The sequence below is a fragment of the Phodopus roborovskii genome, unplaced genomic scaffold (assembly GCF_943737965.1).
Source record: "Phodopus roborovskii unplaced genomic scaffold, PHOROB, whole genome shotgun sequence".
In the NCBI taxonomy this organism is placed as follows: Eukaryota; Metazoa; Chordata; class Mammalia; order Rodentia; family Cricetidae; genus Phodopus; species Phodopus roborovskii.
The window spans coordinates 759,679-778,993 of NW_026125546.1; the positions used below are offsets into that span (position 1 = coordinate 759,679).

Consider the following 19,315-nt stretch of genomic DNA (forward strand, 5'->3'; position numbering starts at 1 on the left):
TTAGACCTACTTAATCAAATGATTGAAATGAGTTTCCATAAATCTACATTTTTTTAATTTGAAAGGTAATATATGATACTTGGGATTTAGAGACACCTACATGCTTTTCAAAGTTAATTTTCTATCACACAATAAGTCCTGTGGCAATTGAGAACAAACCAACCTTGAGCATTCAGCTTATAGCTATGGAATGTTTATTGTATGTAAAGCCTTAATGCAAACTTAATGGGCATAAGCCTTATAAAACTTAGTATGAAATCTGGCACATCTCCCTGATTTCCCAATATGGAAAATGTGATTTAAAAAATTGTTTTCTTTGGATTCTTTCTTCTGAGAACCTCTGATTAATGACCAAAGAATCCATAGGCATTCTAGCACTTCATGGCTCACAAACAGCTGTCTTGCCGACTTGGGTTACTCTGAGGCAAATTATAGATAAACTCTAAGGATCTAGCGCTAGAGAGAAGAATAAGAAAATCCTCCAAAGAGCAAGTACTGAAAATGAGGTGAAGTCATTAAGAAATTTTTAAAGGCCAAGCAATTACTGGAGGTCTGAACAAGGGTGGGAATTAGAATTGGGTAGGTTAAGGATTCCTACGAAAAGAATGGGCACCAAAAGTGGCACCTGAACCTCGCATTTACCCGATAGCAGGAAATGATAATCCTTTGCCACAAAGCAAAGTCAGAATTATAATCTAAAATTAAGTGAAGTGAAATTTAATTTTCCTCAATCTATTATGTACCCAGTACTGCACTAAGAATTCTCCCTTCGTCTTTCAAGGCAACTCTGCAGAAGCGCATTTAGATGGTGTTATAATTTCACAAGCTAAAATGGAATACAATACACTGAATAGTTTAAGCAGGAGACATGTATTGCTTACAGGTCTGGAGGCTAAGGACTCCAAAGTCTAGCCACCAGCAGATCTTCTCTTTGAGAGGAACTATGTCTATATTTCTTGGTCATCAGCTCACAGACTTTCATGTAGCAGGAACAGGCCAGGGTACTAATTCCATTCATGAAGGCTCCGTGCTCTTTACTTAACTTCCCCCTAAATACTCCCACTCCTATTACCAACACATCAGTGTTTCAGCATGTGAAATTGAGGGTGGAAGGGAACAAACATACTGTAAGTGGTACACAAACGCTGTGGGTTCTCTGATGTGCACCAATCAGGACTCTCTATCCTGGAACAAGTCCCAGCAATGACTAAGAGACAGGAACTGCCTACAGCCTCTGAGTCTTCTAAGGTTGCCTAACAATGAAATCATTTTAGTGGCCTTTGGATTAAAAGAAATACAATAATAAATATACAAATGGATGAATAAATGAATCAAAAACAAGTAAAATATTGTTCTGTCTTCAAGGAAGCATACTAATAGAATGAAAGTTGATATAAATATTGCTATCGTAAAAAGCAAAATATGTCATGGGGAAAATGTTGTACTCCAGAGCTTCAAAAGAGAAAGACTGCTTAAAAATAATAACAGCCTTGTGCTGGATGAGGCATCTGGAATGGACTATCTGGGATGGACTTGTGCACCTCACAGAAAAATTAGCAAAGTGTACATTTGAGACAGAGCTGAAGGAGCACCAAATATTCACCTTGAGCAAGAAAACAGGAAAGCTTATAGGTGAGTTCAAAATTCCAAGTCTTTTCAAGCTGCATGGAGGGAATACAGCAGAACAGAACCTGAGCAAACACTGGAGAATCCTGAGTGCAAAGATGATGCTCTTCCTAGCACCTGATGCATGATGGTGTTCAGAAAGATGACTTATACCCCAGAGGCAGCAAAATGGTGTCCAGATTTTTTTTTGTGGTAAGAGGAGGTTTATGTGTCTGAATTTGTGTGGTAAGGTAGGAAACAGAAAGCAGAAATATAACAGGAGGCAGCCTCTTCTTCTGTGAAACAGAGAATGTGAAAGAGAGGCAGGTCTAGGTTTGGTTTGGCTATATGGTATGAGCAGAAAGAGAAGAAACATAAAATAAGTCAATGAATAGTTAAGAAGAAACTGAAAGAACACTCTAAAAAAGTTAATTCTTTTGTGATACTATAAATTGCAGGAGCCAAACAACTCACACTACTGTGGGACTTGTATAACAAGAAATGAGATAACAATGAATATGTATCATAGGAGGGAGGTAGAGAGGGTATGGGACCTCATACCTGTCACTTCATCTTTCTGATCTCCGTTTCATTAACTTTAAGAGGAGTTAACTACAGTATTTAGAACTCTTGGGACACGTTCCAGTTACCTAGTGACTCGATGTCATACAGTTCTTCCTCATCACACACTCTCTACAGATAAGGTTGGGCCTTTTAAATTATTGTGCTTTTCCAGGTGGCATAAGCTAAGCTTCATTATTAAAGGGCACAGAGGACACTAAAGGAAGAAAGGAAAGGAAACACTGGGTTCAACTGGTGGTACTCAGTGGGCCTCTCAAGTGTCCTCTTTCCAGTATCCAGTTCATATGGGAATGGCTATTGTCATATCTAGCTTCCTTATGCTAGCAATACCCTGAACCCTGGAAAACTCCCCCAGCCCTTTCTAAGCAGTAATGCAGTGAGCTCTGAAGCCAGCACATCCTGTGAAAAGTCTGTTGAACTCCCTGGCAGTTTTTGTGCTGCACAGTGGGCTACAGTTGTTCCCTTTCTGATGAAGTTTCAGATCTTAAACCTGAGTAAGAGGCACACATATTCTAATTTACTTCCTTTTGGGAGCCTCTGTCTCAACTTGACAGTGACTTGCTATTCCTATATATTTTAGTGTTATTTTCATTTCTTACTAACTAATCCTGCATTACTATGATACATTGCTAAGATTATTAGTTCTTTATACTATATTTTCACTATTCAAATCACTATGTGATTTTTGTCTCATGATTGGACCTTGTCTACTGTAACAGCACCAATAAAATTCTACTTACTACTTCTTAGGCACAGAACAGTGTCAGGTATAGAAGAAGCATTTTTTGAAATGTATGTTAATCTTTAGAAGGGTCAGCAAAACACAAATGAGAAAGAAATGACTATAGTTTTAGTTCTAACAATATATGAAAAATAATCCTTATCCTGGTAGCCTTAGGTATCTTAGAGAAATTGCTCTCACTGTCCTTTCTGAGGCACAGAAACTCAGGTCAAAGCCTGAGAACTTAACGCATTCCCACAGTGATGATTGATGGATACGAGAACAGATCTGAGATTTCCCAGCTCTTAGTCAAAGCTCTTTCTATTCACTCTATTCAACTGTAATGACAAAATTGTCCCAAAATAAAATGAACCTTGAATTAACTATTTTTCTCTCTGTGTATAGTACTCAGAACAACTTTAAAATATCCACATATATTGCTGCCTGGACACACAGACCATGAGCCTTCACTAAGGCTCTCAGACAGGACCTTTATTCTGTCACTGTTGTAGCTGCCCCATTTCTGCAGTAGACAGCTATGATGACTCTTTTCTGCTTACTGTACTGAATATAACTGGAGCAGGCACATAGCACTCATGTCCTCCTTTTATTCATCTGTAGAATGTCAACAGCATATCAGAGATCAAAGAGCTATCTTCCTCTAAACATCTGATTCTAAGTGGCCAAATCACTCCCGATCTTGACTTATTCACCCACCAAGTTCATTATTGTACTGAATACTAAATTCCTACCAGTCTCCAAGTCCTAACATTTGGAATGACTCCAGAGTTTTGACATCATCTTAAGGTTATTTTTTAAAGCAGCTCATTAAAATCACCACTGAACTTTTGAAATTATATCCTACTCTGTAGGAACCTGGATTCCAAGGGTGAAGAATCTAAGTTTCTAACTGGCCTGATCCCCAGGATACGTGGCCAGGTGTGGGCAGCACTGCACCCAGGCTCTTAAGCATGTTGCTCTACAGCCATATCTTGTATGCATGACACAACCCCTAAAAGCTTTCAGGAACCAGATATTTGCCTTTCCATTACTCAATAACAAACTGCAGGTTTTCAGTTTTGCATTTTGCACATGAAAAGCCAAACTTCAGCTCCACATTGAGAACTGATAGCCACATTATATTATGAAATTTACAAGTGACAGATCCTTAGAGCTTGAAAGAGCCAGATGACAGGAACTGCATCTATGACAGCTGACAGACTCTTCAAAGCTCAAAAAGCAAAAGCCAGAAACATATGCTGAAGATCCCAACTCATAAACAAACACCACAGAAGGATTTAACAGGAAACCATCTTTTGCTGCAGACCCAACTTTGCAAGATTTGAGCTTCACAGACATTATCTGTGCCTCTTACCAATGAATATTGTCCTATTAGACACAGACTAAAGTCATGGGCTTCTATTCAAATTCTGACAGAACTGCCAGCTAAGAGACCCTGACCTGCTTAATTAATCTTCAGCCATATGTCTGAAACAAGAAGGCCCACTAAAGAATTTATGATGTGAAATTATATTAGTTTATATAAAGTTAGAAAAGTAAAAGATCATTGGATTTGTATTTCTGTTATCAGAGCTACAGATAATGAAGTCAGTGAGTGAAATGCCACAGTATCATCACCATTTTACTTAAAAAAAAATTGAATTTCTCTAGAGTCAGTTTTCTCTTCAAACCTATAATGGCTTCCTCTTTTATTCTCTCTCTCTCTCTCTCTCTCTCTCTCTCTCTCTCTCTCTCTCTCTCTCTCTCTCTCTCTCTCTCCTGCTGTCATCTGTTTTTCCCCTAACTCAATAGCCAAGCTCCTAGAATCCAGATGCAGACAAGGAATGGGGGCAAGACCAAGCTACAGAAACCCACAGAGACAGCTGACCTGAACAATGGGGAGCTCCAGACTTATAGCTGGGAAGCCAGCATTAGACCAACTCAGACCCCTGAATGTGGGTCTCAGTTAGAAGGCCTGGGCAGTCTAAGAGACCTCTGACAGTGGAACCAGGATGTATACCTGTGCACAAAATGACTTTGGGAGCACATTCCCCATGGAGGGATACTCCCTTAACCTAGAGGCAGGAGGGAGGTCCTAGACCCTACTCCAAATGACTTGATAAATTTTGTTGATCCCTCCTGGAAGGCATCACCCTCCCTGTGGAGTGGGGAGTGGGGGATGTTGGGGGGGGCATGGGAGGGAGAAAGGGAAGGAGGGAGGGAAAGAGGGAGAGTGAACTGGGATCAATATGTAAAATAAGAAAATAATAATAAAAAGAAAAAATGAATTTCTTTCAAAATGTGGTGTTCTAGTAGCAGGCAAAACCCTGACCACCCTAGGTAACATAGTGCTATTTAGAAAACAGGAGGATTGTTTTTATTAATAGTAGCAAATAGATATCACAAAATGTTAATGGTGTTCAAAAGACTGTGCCTCACTTAATATTGACAAGCCAACATAGACAGATACAATTTCTGAATCACAAAGAAGGTAGTGCTCTTGCCATACCCCCAGACTAGAGTGAGTCATTTTCTTGAATGCAGTTCTGATTTGCATGGGGCTTCAGTGTCGGTTCTGGAACATGAGTGCAGTTGTGTGTGTCCACTCACCTGCTCCTACATCTACTGTTACACTGCTGATGTCAGGTCAACAGTAAGTCAAACTACAAGAACTTTGATCAAATCTAACTCTGCTAATCCTCAAATCCACGCTTGCCACACAGCTAGGAAACTCAATCCACAGATTGCAAACTGCAGCAGCCAGACAACAAGCCTGTGTTCTTCATGGTCATGTCATCCTGCATCCACCCACATGAATAAAGTTCAAAAACTCCCTGCCAGGAAGTGTGTCCACAAAGCAGTGAGTCATCAGTTTTCCAGAGAAACTACAAAAAACGACACTCAAATGCCTGGTACCGCTTGGAAGCACACTGTGGGTATCAGGGGCTCACAGATAGATGGGATCACTGCTGCCAAGGAAAACTGAGAAACTCAGAATGCAAGAGTGACCCCATGTGAGCCCATGCCACACACCAAAAATAGCCCTCCCTCTTGGTCCTCTTGAAGTTCGAGAGTCCATACCTCAAACCTCTACCAACACAAGTCTACCTGAGTGGGTGAGAACAAGTATACAGAATCACATAAAAGAAAAATACTTTGCTGAGAATGGTGGTGTTTGCATTAGACTATAAAAGCCTTCTGACTTTTTAGCTCACTAAATTGATATGATACAAAAGCTATGGAGAGACTGCCCTGTCCTTGTTTCCTTATTTCTTTCCCATGAGAGAAGCAGTCCTTAGCATTGACTAATGCAGTTGTGTAAGGAATAGTTCTGTCCAGATCATCTCTCTTTCTAGTGAGGTCTGGGACACCAGCTCATTCACAACAGTGTGCACAACAGCTAGGACATGAAGCGAAGGCTCTCAGAATAGAGCCAAGCCCATTTAAGCTTCCCTGAGTCCAGCATCTATTCTTCTGATTTTACCAGGCTTTAATATCAACTCAGGACTTGTGTGCATCCACTCACTTACCTTTAATCTTATCATTGCACTGCTGGGTTTAGCAGCTTAACAGTCAAACTTTCATAGTGAAATATAGAAACATAACAGTGAAGTAATCAAATCTAAGTCTCCGTGCTAATCTTCAGATCCACATAGGACTTTGTGAACTGCTTCAACTCAGTTCAGACAACCACTGTTTCTATCAAGACCTTTATACCAAGGGCTCTGCTTAGGCACTTGATGACAGTAATGTTGACAGACCGGGTGTTCACCAGTGAACACTCTGGTAGGTGTTTAAGTCTTTCATAGCTAATAGTTACTAGATTATTCCTTCCCAGTTGTCTCAGATGGCAAAATTGTTGCAATCAAGAACTTATGTCATTTGTAGTAGGAGGGGAGGGGACTTTAAAGCTTTGTTAAGATTTGTTTTTCCTATCTTATGTCACCTAATAAAACTTCCAGTTCCAGGAATAGACCACTAGCCAAAGGGATCCCAGAAATACCCCCAAACACCACAGAAAATTGCCAAGGTCTTTGGTTGCTGTCCACAATGTGATGCACTCCACAGTCCTATTGCTGAAGACACAACCTAGTTATGGCATAGAACATGGAACAATCAAGCTGGTATCCACCTATAAGTTCCAACTCTACTGACTAACATCCATGGAACTAGAAAGTACTTTGTATGCTACTGGAGGAGAATGGTAAACATCATCATACCCAGCTACAAACACCATGACCCATAACACCTACATACACTGCAATACATACTGGTACAATAGTGGCACAACTATTGTGTACGTTACCAGCCCCTTCTTGATTGAATTTAAGGACTACTTTATGAGAAGAAATCCAGATTGGAAACTGCTAAAGTGAATAAGAACCTGAGGCTAAGACCCCAGGGTAAGCTTACTACTGTCATTCTGCTAAAGGAGCATAGGAATAAAATGACTCCTAATGACATATTGATATACACATAGATCAGTGCATCTCTAAACCCTTATCAGAGAAGCTTCTTCTCATAGTAGATGGGAATTAACCAGAAACCCACAACTAAACAATGTGAGAGCAGTGAGAGACTTTGGATTGCTCAATCTTAAATGGGATGTCTTTATCAAGCCCCTCCTCTCAAGGTCCAGAATTGATCCAGAAGAAGAGGCAGAAAGACTGCAAGAACCAGTGGTGGCAACTGACTCCAAGAAAATAGCATCATACAGACACAACAGGGTATGTGCCCATATGAACTCACAAGGCCTGCACAGTTTCAAACCAGGCAAAATCCCAGCATGGAGAAGAAGTGGACACAAAGTTTTACCCCTAACCAAGAAGTTGTTTCCAATTGATACCTACCTACTGAGAAAGAGAAAACCAGTTTTCTCCAATAAAGTGTAACTGGGTATAGCTTTTGGGTTTTGTTTGTTTGTTTCTTTGTTTTATTTTTTGTTTATTTTTGGTTTGTTTGCTTGTTTTGTACTACTATTTTGTTTTTTATTATTGTTTACTTTGATTTGAGCGGTGACTTTTTGTCAGTTGTCTCTTCGCTGAGAGAGAGAGAGAAAGGAAGAATTGAAGTTGGTGGATGGGGAGGATATGGGAGAAAGGGGGGAGGGAGAAGGATATGATCAAAATGCATTGCATGAAGACATTTTTAATAAAGGAAAATCAATTAGAACGAATGCTTAGTGCATACATTATAGAAAAAGCTACTTTGGCACAGCTCAGGGTCACTGCCTGTCTACCGGCAGTAACCATCACCCCAGGCATCTGTGGTTCTTCATCTGGTTCTTCATCGTATCTGATATTCCCTCATATGGGGTTTATGTTGTGCACTAACTAGTCATTGTCTGCCCATACTTTCTTTCAACTACTATGCTTCCCTTTCATAGGTCCCAATTTTATCCCTCCAACTGAGTTTGGGGAAGAAGTTGGAGCAAGGACACATGAAATATATCATAGATCCTTGCTTATAATAGCTCCCCAAAATAGTGTGTTCACTGACAGCTTGCATGCTGGCACATTAACACACAATTATCAGTATCCATAAAAGCATAAATTCACTGTGCCATAATTTCCCTGAAAGAACAGAAAAGATGTTCCAATAAGAACAAGCAAAATGTGATTCTATTTTCAAAATGAAAAGGGCTTCCTACAGTGGAAATTTAAAAATCAATGCATCTTATTTTGAATTCTCTTTGGTTTTCATTTGTTGTTGTTTTTGTTAACCTTACATAAGACTATTTATACCTATAGGATAGACAGAAACATTTTTGAAAGTAGCAGAAAGAAAACAGGGTGATTGATAAGCCACAAAGTATTAAGCTACTCTAAATATCCTATTCCAACCAACATAAAATCTGTCAATTCTAGTTTTTTCTCACTGAATTAAAGCACTCACCCATTACGTGACAAATTTCCCACTCTGATTTGAACGTTTTTCTTGATACCTAATTGGTCAGTGAGGAGAACTAGTTGACACATATGATAATGAAAGTAAAATGATCAGCAAACCCCAAAGACATCCTTTCAAAGTGAAGTTGACACCATGCAAATAAGTTACTTGTAATAATTACATCTGTGCATGTTAAGAATTGTGTGGATTAAAATATTTTCACATGCACATATATATACTATATATATATGTATGTATATGTATATAACATATACATGTGCTATATATGTATATGATATTATATAAGTTGTGGTAAGCAAACAGGTTCAGTATCTTGTTTCACTGCCTCCTTTCCAGTTTGTATGTGAAACAAAGTTATTAAATATGTAAATCCAACCATAAGAGGAAGCAATTGCTTTTTTCTTGTGTTGTTGCCCAACCTTGTGCCAAAATAAGTGTTCTCAAAATTTAGCACAACCACCTGAAGGGTTCATAATTGCTGACTGCCACCACCTCCTGGGTCTTCAGCTAGGAGATGAGACCAAAAGGCTATATTTCTGACTTCAAGAACACAGTGGAAGTACTCAGGGTAGACTTCTTTGTTGTCACTGAACCCAGGGAAAACCCTGAGATGAACACAAAGCTCTTTGTGACTATTGCCCTAAATTATGATGACAAGCTTAACTCGCAAACGACAAATGTATTACAGAACCCTGAAGAAAAAATTAAGCAGTAGAATATGAAATGATCTCCCATATTTTTGGATTGGCATAATTAACAGGGTGTAAAAAGCTGTGTTACTAAAAGTGATCCACAGATTCGATGTAATCCCCATGAAAACTCTTGTGACACTTTTGACAGAAATAGAAAGAAATCCAGAAATTCATATTAAACCAAAAAGACCTCAAATAACTAATGCAATCCAGAACAGAAGTGCAACACCTGATCTCAAATTATACTCCAGCCACAATAACAAAAACAGCATGATGCTGGCACAAAAACAGACATGGGCACCAATGGAATACAGTAGAGGACGCAAAAATAAACTCATGAAGTTAGCAATACCTAATTTTCAACAAAAGTATCAGGAATATTTAATACAAAACAGGATATACCCATGTATAAGACTGAACTTAGATTCCCTTTCTCACACCCTTAAAAAAAATATTCAAAATGGTTCAAGGACCTTGATGTCAGGTCTAGAACCTTTGAAATAATAGGGGAAACTTTAAAATATAGGCATAGATAATGACTTCCTACATAAGACTTGTATGTAGCTCAGAAAATCATTGCAGAAATTGACAGATAAGACTACATGAATTATAAAGTTTAGAAACAGAGAAGAACACATTAGCAAGGGAAGAGACAGGCTACTGACTCACTGCCATCTGTGTACCTGACAGGGGGTTAGCATTCAGATGATGGACAGGAAATGTTCATTTAGTAAAGTTCGTGCCTAGAATGCAAGAAATTCTAGGACTGACCCCCAAGACTACTATCTAAACCTAGCACATCTATCTTTCCAGTGCTCTGGAGGTAGAAACAAGAAGATCAGAAATGCAAGGAGATAGATAGATAGATAGATAGATAGATAGATAGATAGATAGATAGATAGATGTATATGAAAGGCCAGATCTTTTCTCAAAAAGTAGACTGTTAGAATATATGAAGGGCACAAAATATTAAACATCAAAAAGTCAAATTATCTGACTGGACACATTAACTAGAAAGTTCTCAAAAAAAACTAAAAATGATAAAACATAAAGTAAAATGGGTGGGGGATCCCAGCATTTTTCAGTCATAGGGAATGTAAATCAAACTATGATAAAATTCTACTTCACTCTGGTCAAAATAGCCACCATCAAAAAAAACTGTACTTGATGGTGAAGATGAGGATGAAAAGGAAGTCTTGTGCACTTCATGTGAGAATGTACTGCAGAAATCACAATGGAGTTTCCTTGAAAATATAGGATTAGAAACATCAATATGGGCCAACTATACAACTTATCAGCATCTACCCAAAGAAACTGAAGTCACAATCAGCAGGTATGTATGTATGTATGTATGTATTCATATATATTCTTATTTTATCACTTTTCTCAACAGCTAAATCAGCCTAAATGTCCATTAGATTAGTAAAGAAAATTTTATATATTTGTGCAATAAAGTTGCAGTCAGCCAGAAAGAAAAGGAAATTGTATCAATTGTACAAAATTGGTGGTACCGAAAAATCATCACATTAAGCAAAATAAACCAGAAGCAGAAACATTGATGTCACATTTTATTTCATAGTCAAAATTTACATTAAAGCACAAAGACATGATATGGGTCTCTGGTCTCCATTTCCCTGTGCATATTTGCGCACATGCACACAAGTAAATAAACACACACACACACACACACACACACACACACACAGAGAGAGAGAGAGATAGTAGTGGGACTTAAGTCTTTACTCTGCAGTTGCTCTATACAGTCACAAAATTATCAAATATCTGCAAAGATCTCACAGATTCATTTGACAAATAGGGAGCTGAGGTTCACATATGTCAAACAGGTTTGCAGAAAAAAAAAAATTTAAATCCTAAGTCTAACTGAAATGAAACGTATAATACCTACTTCATAGGTTAATATAGAGAAGAAAAAAAATAACAAATATGTGCAAATAGTTATCACAGAATTTGTAGCTTGTGTATAGCTAGACCTATCTTCTCTTTGTAGAAGTATATGCTTAGAAAAACGTGATAAACAACTAAAAATTAATCTCCTGTGAAAAGTCAAGAAAGGAATTTAGAACACAAAGATGACAATCATGAGCCTGCTGATCGCTTGCATCTCAATAAAAGCCTCCTATATTATGAAACAATTAAAAATGCATAAGACGTATGCAACCCTTCCTAACAGAAATGGCATTAAAAATCAACTACAGGTCCTAAGCATCGTCCCACATTACTTCTAGGTTCTCACTGTTGCATGAGCAAATGCCCCCTGGATGAAATGCACTGGGTTCTGGGTCTTCTCCAGAAAAGCACCATGCCGTCGCTTTCCAGCCACCTCAAACTTTTAGAAAATTCTCTCAACCTGGGAGATGGAAGGAAAGAGAGACTGCAGGTGAGGGAGATCAGCTTTCAGGCATATGTATCTCTAATCTGAATACAAGTGGTTTTTTCCCAAACTTTCTTTTCTAAGCTAAAAGATGGCTCTTGATTCCACTTAAACATTCCTCAGACTATGTAATCTTTCTGATTGCATATATCTGAGCATTTGCTATGTTGTTGACCTCTGAGGGCTAAAAACAGGCAATTAATTTTTTTTCTAATCCCAAAAGTAGACCTTTACTCTAGGTCAAAACAGGAAAATATATTGTGTTCATATAACAATGAAGTTTATACTGCTCTCCATGTTTCTGTTCAAGGTAAATTAGTCCAAACTGTCCCCTTGTTCCATGAGGACAAAATGTTCTCTCTCCACATGGTATAGATAAATACTCCAGGAGAATATTAGGTTCTGGGAAGAGCCCTGATCCATCAAAGCCCAAGGCTCTGAGGCATCAGTAACTTACCTGCTGTCAGTTCATTATATGAGAAAATACCATGTAGCTCCTACTTTTCAATCTAGCAATGTTGAAATCTCCAAAGCTGGTGTAAGACTGTACCTACCATCAACTTGAAATGCACTTTTTTTTTCCATGGCCAATACAGAGCCTTATAAGATACCTCTCCCAGGTGGCTAGCAATCATCCTGTGCTACATGGCACAGGGACATGGAAGGTCCCATTCTTGAACCCTGGTGATGACTAAAAGTGTGCACTCTAGCCCCTTACTGACAAATCCACCCTGTCTCACAAGAACAGTTGAAAAGATGCTGAGCTGGCTATTACATGGTAGTTCAAGAAAAGATCCTAAGGGTGCCGAGGGACCCTGGATGAAACAGGAAGTTTTGTTCTTTGAAAATGAACTCCCCCAGATCATTGACTCTGATAGATTACACTTTAGAAGAGTTAAAGAAAAATGCCTTCCCTTCCTTTTCCTCCTGTCTCTTTCATTTACAGGACTCTGGCTACAAGGCAAATAATCGATAAATGGAGTTTCCAGCCAAACTTAAGGGGATAAAGCTAGTGAATGCTATGCTTTGGAGCATTAAGAAGGCTTCATTGTGCAGTTTCAGAACCATTTCCATGTCATTAACTCTAACTGCTTCCTCCACCAATGGGACTGACTCTTAGGAGCATCATCAGCACTATTTTCTTCCAGTCTCAATCATGACAACAATGTAGCAACAGTCATGGGTATGCCACTGTTCACATGGGCAAGACATCAATATATATGGGATTCTTTGCATGCTGTTTAATTCATGCAAGCCCCATGGAGGCAAAGATTATGCCAGTCGAATACATAATCAAGTCCCAAAAACCGGTCAAAATATATGGTTGCTAAACATTTGCAAAATAAGTGTGTTAAATGTTTCCTTTTATCCTAGAAATCAATGTCTTCTAAATTGAATTGTTTGTTCCATTTTATAGAGACAAAAACTGAGTGACAAAACCAGAGTATCCAAACCCAAGGACACACAGATATTAAGTGGTTGGATCCCATCCAAGCCAAGGTCCTCTGACTCCAGATTTAGTATCTGTCCCCTCTAAGTGCGAATTTGACACCCACACTGGATAAAGCAAGTGACAAGACCAGCATGTCAAAACATAGGAATAATCCTACCCCTGCAAAAAAAAAAAAATGATAGAAAAGAAAACTAAAATTCTGGGGTCATATCACAATAAAAATGCAGGAAGAAGTCAAGTTCAAGAGATTGGTCATTATTAATCAAATTATAGATCAGCCCCAATAGCCACATATTTCCTTGCACTTGCACTCAAGAGACCCTTTTGTAAAACGTTCGCAGAAAAAGATCGATACCTCTCTGGAGGTAAGTGGCATAAATTATGTCTCAACATATACACCACAGGAGTTTTACTGTGTGTTGTATACAGTAATTGCATTTTATAGATGGCTGTGGAAAGCTTCAGTCCTCATTGATTTTGATCATAAACTAAACGGTGACAAAAAGAAAAGAACAGCACTTTAGATGAAGAAGTCAGTCAGCTGAAGCTGCAGAAGAAAATGGAGATTTGCCATGCTGAATGTGATCAATTCGTGGTTCCTGGGAAATGAATGTAGATGTTTCAGGCCTTTCATTAGGAGACAGCTACAGCACTTCACAGGTGCCATGTTCATCTAACACTCAGTGGTGAGACTGATGAGCAGTATATAAGTGACAGGAAGTCAGCCCAAACCACAGCCCTTCCTGACCTGACACATTGTACTCAGCATCAGAGTGGCTTGTAAACCATAGTAACTGAGTGTCTGTGTTCTTACTGTTGCATTTAGTGTGTGGTAGAGAGTTACCGTCAAAGGCAAGTTGTGATGTAATCTGGGAATTATCGGTATGTCACTAATGTTTCTGAGTTCCAGCAGAATATTTTTCAAGTATCACTCTCTTGATTTCCTTCATTTCTCCATGCCCTTCACAGCAAGCAGCTCTGAAGGGATGTTAACACAGCAGAACAACTCTTTACCCTTTTTCAAGGCCAATTTTGCAATATGGGCAAAATGATTGGAAATGGAGTTCTGGAAACACTGAAACCATCTGTCAGGGACTCAGATAAGAAGATCCACACTGTTTCACAGCCAAGGATGGAGATAAATTATGCCTGGCTGGAAATGTCCAAAGCAAGTTGGATTCCCATTCAAGCTTATTAGGACCAATTACAATTTTTTTGTTGTTGTTATTCATTGCCCTAGTAAAGTCACACAGGTGATGATCAACTGTAAGTTATACTGATGGGGAAGAGCTGAGATGTTAGTGTTAGCAAATTTTTTTCCTAGTAGCAAATGATAACCAGAGCAGGTGTCACTATAATCAACCACAAGTGTCTGTCAAAATGTCTATAGACCAATTTGCATTCACAGATGCAATCCATGAAAGATTCCCATGCATTTTGTAAAAATAACACCGTTAATATTTAATCACAAACTCCAGAAGTATTTAGCTAATATTTATTCATGAAATGTATGGGGTAAAATATTAAAGAACTGAAGGGTGGGGCTGTTGTGATTGAATTATATAGCTTGGGATGTCAAGTTTTAGGATACATTGAACACTTTGTCTCCTTCTTCCCTTAAATATTTATTGCCTTTTTAAAACCATTGACATCTTATAGCAAAAACAACAGAGACTCTCATATTTTATAGCACAGATTTTTATAGCAGTAAGCATTTGTAATCAAAATGCTTCCATACATATTGGAATGGAATTAGTCTTCACAAGTAGCAAAGATGTCCTCTAATTGTAACTGTGCTGTCATACAAAATGAATCATCATCATTCCGGGCTCAGGGGTTCTTTTCTATGAAGTACCAAGGAGATGAAATGTGTTAGAAAACAGCCTGTTTGTCTGCATCATAAGCATTTACCCCTCCCTTCATCCCCTTATGCCACTTACTATACAAGAACTGAAAGTCAAGTAATTTCCATATTAATTAGATTACCATTCATGCATTCTTTCCATTTCTCTTATGTTTTTAGTTATATCTAGTCATAATAATTTGCCTTTAAGAAACATTTGTGAAAGCTTCTTTTTTAAAAAAAAAAATTGAATTTGAATGTACAGATTAAGCATATTCCCCAAGGGAAAAAAATCTTCCAAAGAACAAAATTAAGTCAGTCAAAAGCCTAGCTTTTGGGAACCCAGGAACATCACTGTCCTTTGCTTTTCCAAAGTGGATTCAGCAGACTTGGGAAGGAAACACCAAGATTTAGGTTACAAAGAACAAGATGGATTGGAGCTTAATTAAATAAAAGACCAAATACTTAGCAATAGAGTTTCAAAGTGTTTAACTTATCCTAAAGCTTAATATCCCAAAGGTACTGAGATGCAGTGAAAACCTTTAGACTGAATCATTATTTGGACTCTGAAATGAGAACAGATCTGACTTTAAAGGTGAAGAGAAAATATCCACCAAAAATAAGTGAGGGTGTATTGAAGCAGTTCACCAACCCACATTATTGCTAATAAGCCATAAATCTAAGTGGTTCAGTCAACTGAAATACCAAATCAGAAATCTTGACCTTCTAAAGTTTATAGTTGTTTTCAGGGAGGCCAGTACTAACTACAAGGATATTAACTCCACACAGTTCAGTGACCCATGAGTGAATCACATTCAAATACAGGAACAGTACCACACTCTCAATTAGTGGTCCTGTTAGCAGTGGTCCAAGAATGTTGCAGGCACTAAATGTTAGAAAGGCCTTAATATACAAGGGTAGTACCCAGCATCATACATCTCAAGAACTATTTACTCCTTTTTCTCCTTTCATTTTGGTAGCTGCCTTCTATTAAGCCACCTGAGTTTTCTGAAACTGGAACAAAAGCTCAATGCTGCCATAAAAATTCAAACCCTCTTGAACAAGAAGGTCCTCTTCTTTATAGAAAGGCCTCCTACTTTCTAAAGGGTTCCAAGTGGAGTGCTGAAGGAGGAAGTGAGCATCCCACCAGCAGCAGAGAGTCTACTCATCCTTAGCACATAGAGAGAGAAATGGAAAGAATGTTTTACACTTATCTCAGACATTGAGGCTGTGGATCACAAGAAATGTTAAGAATGGAATCCTGAAGCCCCACCCCATATTTTAGTGCCCTATGTGTTATGATCCAGATACAAGGAACTGAGTACTGAGTAAAACCAGGTCTAAAAGGTTGGAGTCAGACGTATCTGCAATCTAAAGCAAGATTGAGAAGTTAGGATGGTTTAACAGAGTTAGTCATCCACTGTTTAGGACAACTCCTTATCCTGTCATGTTTGAATTATAACAGTCTTTATTGATCTCTCACTATCTTCCAGGAACTTTACAGTAAAGTACATAGGGCAACAAATTTAACACGCGTTAACTTTTTAAAGGGCCTTCTATCTGTTGTGCCCAATTTACAGATGAAGAAATTCGGTTGACATGGATTTATTTCATATCCCACAATGATTAGATAATTATGTGTGTTGCATATCAGAGATGCCAATGTGAAGGAAGCTTGAAGGAACAAAGTCCTCTATGAACCTTCAAAAACCAAAACCAAGTAAATAAAAGAGAGAAAGTAATATGTAGTATTACAAAGGCACAAATAAAATCCCCATAGCAGAGCTTATAGTGTCACCGTAAGTGTCCATAGTTGAAAAAAAGAACACAAAATTCAGAGACCTGAATTTCAATCATTTTTCTCCCAACAAGAATAGATTTATTCTTTTGGGAGAATCACTTAATCAATTTATTCTCTAGGGTTGACCAGTCAGTTCAGTTTGTTTTAAATATTAAAATGGTTAAAAAAAAAAAACCACAGTTATTGGATTGCTTGCAAACTGAAAGCCACGTTACAGTGGAAAGCAGTATGTGATATATATGGAGGCAGCATCACAGCATAAGACAATGGGAGCAGAAAAGAAAGTCCTACTGGGCCATGTAGCATTTCTGTGAATTTTTGTATTCAATGATAACACTAATAAATAAAGAAGAGGAACTGAGAACAGGGATTTCCCACACCAATTTATAGATAGAGGCTGGTGTAACCAGAAGGCACAGCCTGAAAGATGCTCCTCAAGGACATTTATTATCACCTTTTCATTTGTCTCTGCATTATTGTACATGATGCTTGGCTAGTTCTTTCTCAGTGTAACACAAACCAAAGTCACTGGAAATGAGGGAACCTCAGTTGAGAAAATTTCACCATAAAATCCAGCTGTAGGGCATTTTCTTAAGAGTGATTGATGGGAGAATGTCCTTCTCATTGTGGTGATTCTATCTCTGGGCCGGTGGTCCTGGATTCTCTAAGAAAGCAGCAGAGCAAGCCACGAGGAGCAAGCTAGTAAGCAGAACCCCTCCATGGCCTCTGCATCAGCTCCAGCCTCTAGGTTACTATCCTGCTTGAGTTGCTGTCCTGACTTCCTTTGATGATGAACAGTGCTATGGAAGTGTAAGCCTGATAAACCCTTTCCTCCTCAACTTGTTCTCTGATCATGGTGTTTCATCGCAGCAAGAAAAACCCCTACCAAGACACCCTTAAAATCCCAAAAGAAGAAACTTCAGTTTAAATTTTTAAATAATGAAATTGTATGACAAGGTCCCAGGAACTCAGGACACATCTGACAGTGACTCTTGAGTCCTTTTGATGATATCATACCAACTGTCCTGTGAATCTCTGTGCCATTACAAATGGGAAAGTTTCCATTGTTAGCTTAATTTTAAAATTGTATTCTCTTAACCTTTCAACCCTGAATAGTGTTACTTGCTCCTAGACAAAGTAGTGAGGAATTAAACTAAATGATTTATATTTGTAGGACTCTAAAGAAATCTTCAATAATGTTATGGTTTAAATCTTAAATGTCTCCATGTACAGGATCGTATTTGAGGTGTTTATTCCCTGGTTAGTTGGTACTATTGGGGCCAGTGTCTGTGGCTGAGGAAAGAGAGGTCTGGGACAGGTCCTGCTCTTAGTTCTAGCTGCTCTCTGTTTCCTAGGTCACATGATGTAAGAAGTTTTTGCAGCATGCCCCACCTGGATCCCAATCTGCCTTGTGTGCCTTAAAAACAAAAACTGTGAATAAAAACAAACTTTCACTCTTTTAATTTGTTTCTTGACAGTGTTTTAGCACGGATAAGTAGAAAGTCACTCGCACCGTGATGATTAAAGACATTTAAGACTAATTCATATGGAGTACTCTCCTTGTGTAATTGGAGTAGGGTATCTAATAATAGAGCTACCAGCATGGAAGCTGGTAAGATGATGACTGGATATAGATTGTATACACACTATGTAGACAGAAGTTTCTGTCTCACCCAGTCCTGCATCTATTCAGTCCCAAATAACCACATAGAGGCTATATTAATTATAAACCATTTGGCCTATTGCTCAGGATAATTACTAGCAAATTCTTATAACTTAATTAACCCATAATTCTTATATATATTTAGCCATGCGGCTTGGTACATTTTCTCAGTATACCCTTCTCATCTTGCTTCCTCTGTATCTGGCTAGTGACAGTGTCTCTGACTTTCCTCTTCCCAGAATTCTCCTAGTCTGGTAGCCCCGCCTATACTTCCTGCCTGGCTACTGGCCAGTCAGCATTTTATTAAACCAATATGAGTGACAAATATTTACACTGAACAAGAGCATTATCCCACATCACACTATGTGCTAGTAGACTGTATGTTTACTCAACCAATACTTATTGAGCAATTATTATGATGAATACTCTGTGAGACTTGCAGAGTACAATGGTAAACAAAATAAACATAAGTGATAGTTCTTCTTGTGTGTATACCTGATGGTGGGAAAATATATAGACTAAATATTTTAAATATTATATTAAAGTAAATTATTAATATCACACTTATTATGAGCAGGAAAAAAAGAATTTTCAACTTAACTGAATTATAGCTTCAGTGTGGCTTAAGTATAGAAATAATTTCCCTTAGAACA

The 19,315-nt window shown here is 38.3% G+C and overlaps 1 protein-coding gene across 1 annotated transcript in view; it reads right to left on the reverse strand.

The window, feature by feature from the left end:
• The window catches only part of Nxph1 (neurexophilin 1), a 292,761-nt gene that overhangs the window by 220,331 nt on the left and 53,115 nt on the right, over positions 1-19,315 (reverse strand). The window lies entirely within an intron of this gene.